Source organism: Elaeis guineensis, chromosome 7, assembly GCF_000442705.2.
Source record: "Elaeis guineensis isolate ETL-2024a chromosome 7, EG11, whole genome shotgun sequence".
NCBI lineage: Eukaryota > Viridiplantae > Streptophyta > Magnoliopsida > Arecales > Arecaceae > Elaeis > Elaeis guineensis.
In genome coordinates, this window is record NC_025999.2 from 8,649,214 (window position 1) to 8,654,230 (window position 5,017).

The following is a 5,017-nucleotide window of genomic DNA, read 5'->3' on the forward strand; positions in this document are numbered from 1 at the left end:
CAAGGACTAAATTATAGACCCAAACCTCTCTCACCTTAACAGGCACCTGTAAGTAATGTCCACAGGAGGAGGTCCTGTTCAATTCAAAAGAATAGAGCTTTGTAGATGTAATGCAAAATGTAACTTGGCTCAGTTTTTAGGTGGATTTGTTGTCCAAATTAAAATATCTAGATTGCCTTTATAAAAGTTTTTTTCCTACTTAGTTTGTACAAATATTATTTGATATTTATATATATTTGATATATTTCTAAATTATATTATTTAATTATTTTGAATACTTACTCATGAGTTAATTTACATTATGCTGATCCTTGATTTTTTTTTTATTTGTTACAAAAATAAAAAAGATTCCACCTTTGTGGCTGATGAGGCCTAGAGAATGTCTTGGACTGTAGCTGATGCAGGGCAACAGACAAAACCTCCTAACATGGACCAGGGCAAGAAAGAAAAGTAGATCTCTGTGATAGAGTCACTAAGAGAGATTTGTTTTGAGTGGGTTAGTTGGCAACTTTTGTAAAGCAAATTGCTCCTAGTGATGGGCCAAGATGGGTTTTATATTAGAAGTTGGCATGAGGTACATGGGATTGCAAAGATTTGATGGATTATTGTGATCCCTATACTAGATGGAAACATTGAAGCTTCTTTATTTGTGTGATCTGATATATGTACTATTCCATTAATTTTCTATATCAACTTTTCTTGTGCTAATCTTTATAAATAATGTTCTTCATACCAAAGAATAAAGAGAAGGAGAATCTATTGTCCAAAATTGACTGATAATTTTCTAAACATTTGATCTCACTTGAGCACTTCATCTTATGTTTGCAGAGGATTTGCACATAGTTAATGCAAAGAAGGTATTAACATGCTCGTTCTCTCTAATTACTTTGGTATTATCCAATATGAACTTGCCATGTAATAGTTTTCCTCCACATCATCATACAAGGCCTAAGGCATTTTAATTGAGACAGATTTAATTTGGTTTGTCATGGGATATTAATTATTACATGATAAACTGTGTTACACCACCATATCTCTCGACATATGATGGTTGATTTTTCGGGTCATAGTGGTCTTGCGCAATATAATTTAACATCCAAGGCGTAATACCGATGTTCAAAACCATGTAATATGATGATATTTGATTTCTGTATGTGTATAACTGTACAGGTTTCATAAGTAGTGAATCATATTTGTTGTGGTTCTAATAATATGCAAGGCATCAATAGCCCTACATCAGTTGTGAGTCAAGAAAAATTCGCGCTTATAAGAAGAAAAAAATTCTTTCCATGTGAAGTACTTTTTAAAAGATAAAACCATGAGGCCCATAGGTCAGAGCGAATAATATCTCATATGACGGGCCGAGTCCCTGCAACAATAGCATGCTAGGTAGGGGTCGAAGTCCGCCTCGGCTGACTGTGAGGCTCTTCAAACTGTACAAATTGGAGTCCTCTTTGACTAGGAGGCTCTATTGTGGTTCTAATAATGTGGAGGGTACCAATAGTCCCACATCGATTGTGAGTCAAGGAGGACTCGCGCTTATAAGGAGAAAAAAATCATTTTCATATGAGACACTTTTTAAAGGGCAAAACCATGAGGCCCATGGGTCAGAGCGAACAAAACCTCACATGACGGGCCGAATCTTTGTCCGTAACAATACCCATTGCACAAAGGTGGATAAAATTGTATTGATAGTTAGTATTTATGGATATTATATAGAAACCCATTCTTGATGATTGTATTGGTAAATGTTGCATGTCCTTTTTAAAGGTTCCATATGCTATTTCATGACATGCATCTTGTGATTCATACCCATTGTGCACAGACGATAAATTTGTGTCAATGGTTATTCAGTGTTGATAGATACATGGATGTTTTAGTACTACAGAAGTGCAGCATCTTTTGCTTTTTTTTTTTTATTTTTTTTATCTTTTTTTTTAATGGGTGAAATTAGAAAGAGTTTTGAATATGGAGCATGGATCCTCTGCGGTGCATGATTTGAACGGCAGTGCATTAGAAGAAGGATGACTATTAAACAAGGCGACCTTGTGTACATTACACGTCACTGCTGATGGCCGTCCATCTCCTAACGGTGGTCATCGGGCATTGCACAGCACTCTATGGTCCAAACCTGTCGAGAATCCAGGGTATTCATTACGTGATTTCCGTACTTAATTTTATTTTGATGAATAGGATACTATAGGATATGACGTATGATCATGAGTGTATCTTAAGGTACTCTGAGTCACAAGCATTCAAATGTGGAAACTGAAATCTCAGTTATAAACCTTTTGCCTCATTTTGCACTGACCCAAAACCTTTCAGAATGATGTTTAATTTTGCTGGAGTGAGATGCTCATATTACCACCTACCAAGCACAGACCACAGGCACTGGTGGTGCCTTTTTGGTTTTATTGTTCAAACTGTCAATTATTTACTAACTTTGATTCTTGAAACTTAAGATAATGATCAATGGAAATCAGTAGCTTTCCTGTATATCTTCACCTGCTGCTGACCGCATCTGTTCACACGTGCATTGTGTTATTTTATGCCACACAGAACCTCATAGAGACAATATCTTTATCATCAGAAAAGTCTCTAAATCGTCTTAATCAGCTAGAACAATAAGCAAAATCTTCGCAGCAGATTTGACATGAATAGGGAAGTTTATGGCATGACCATTGATTAGTTGTAATTATATGACCTATCCAATAAATTATGGATCATAGTTAATGGCATTGGCATCTTCATGCGGAATCTTTCCTTTTTACTTAATTATTCAAGAACTCAATTATGGACTAAGAACTCAATTATTCACAGAGTTGTGATGGCTTATATTGAAAAGTGTTCATCAAATTCAATCAGAGCCTCTATCTTTTTCAAGTGTTCTGAAACTGTTTTTTTCTTGGTGATGGCTGTACTCAGAACCCTGGTACCACATAGGCTTTTTTAAAATTTATTAAAGGGGGAAAAGAAATCGACCAAGCTTTCTCAATGGTTGTGGTTTTGCATGCAGAGCAAGTTTGATGATCAAACATACTGGTGGTGTTCTCTGAGTGGTGCCTCTGAGTTAGTTGTGCTGTAAGATGGTGGGAGGTCTGAGCTCATTTACTGTGTAAACTTATCAAATGAGCAACTTCTGCTCGCAAATGAATGATGCAAAAGAAGTCATCTCTCTGAGACTCCTATATTTAATTAGCTTTATGTAAGTTTCACTTGCCAAATTCGGTGGTGAACAAGTATATATTGTTCATTTTGGACCTGATTAGTACCATGATGGCTTTCAGATCAAGTGCTTGAAGGTGTTACCTTAAAACACTAGACCATGAAGAGTAATTTTGATTGTTTCTATCACATATCGTCATACCTCGACCAATTCTATCTACATGTTTGTTTTTTTTTTTCCTATTAGGAAACGCGCCCACGAGCAGCTTGAAATCATTAAAGAAGAAGTCTAGCATCCATCAAGGAACGCAATGAGTTGACAATTTGATATTTTAGAACGAGGTCTTACGTGGCTACAGCAGGTACTTGGATGAGCTTTTATTGATTCATTCTCCTCCACAATTTAGAAAGAAAGGAGATGTGATCAGTTGCATAAAGGATTAGGCGACTTAGGCAACTGGTCATCAGCTTACTGCCTATAATGTTTGACTTCCACTAGTGCATGCATTACCTGATCATTTCTTTAATCAGAGTCGTACCGATGTTTCAACTCTGCTCGTGTGAAATCTGAAAACCTGCTGCATTTGATGCAAGTAAACAGCAAAACCAGCAACCTCTCTTCTAAGTCGTTTTCATGAATGTCCAACTTGATTAAAAAGAATCCTATGCTGTCATTTAAGCTGATATTTCAGACTTTCTGTCAACTGATCGCTAGCTGATCTCATTGGATACATATATAATGTTTTACAAATCTTCTAATCATGCAAGAAAATTAAATGCAACCCTGTGACGAAATGCTAATCTGGTGCATTTGTGGCTTCACTAGTTTAAGGCCTCTAATCTTTTGAAGTGATGAATATCTGTTTCTCTTCTTTCTTTGCTCAAAACACAGTTTTATTTGAAGTAATAAAGTGAATAATGGTTTGGCTTCTGCATGGTAAACCAGGTGATTCACTGTTACTAAAGGTTTCAGCAACAAATTAGTCAGGATCTTAGTAGAAGCTCACCCATCAATAAGTAGGTTATGTTAAATAACAATGGCCTATGAGTTGACCTGCCTCTTTTTATTTTTGAATGGTTGAATGAGCTCAGTATTAAGTTGATTAAAGCCTTGATTTCTCTATTCCACTTGCATGAAATTTTCTTGAGCTAGCAGCAGTTGTTAATCTATAATAAGTGATGGTGAATGCTGTTTTCTAGATTAACTATGTTCTAATCTTTTCCAATGATAATTTCCATGATGTCAAGAACGACTTTCTACACAAGTACAGTTCCATAGAAAGATTAAGCATCCCATTTCTGAAAATTTTAATAAGATGATCGATATTTAAAAATTTGTCAATCCCCACATCAGACATATCACCTCTGAAACCACACATCACTTGTACAACATGATTCCTTTGCACTCTTTCAGCTCTTTCATATGTGGTCCTTCGGAGACCAACAGTTTGAGATGTCTCATACCATTACAAGAGCCATATATTTTCCTGAAGGATTGTCAAAATTTTGTACAGACTATTTAATATGGTGGTGCTTTCAGCTGATGAGATCTTAATCTTGCTAAAGCCTGGTGCTGTTTGTAATAGGACACTGAACCGAGCTGGATTCACATCTCCAAAGGTCTCTTAGGGTGCATTTGTCTTCTCCGATAGAACCTGGTTAAGTAATTTCCTTTGCTGACTGTGATTTGGGTTCATCACCCTCATCAAATGGGAACATGGACCTTCCCAAAGGGTTATTTAATCCAAGTATTTGAAGTCTCAATGAAGTAGGTTGAGATGAGGTTGACAGTTATGTTTGCATCCACCAGTGGTTACCTAATTGCATTGACTCTTCTCTGAAGGCCTTAACT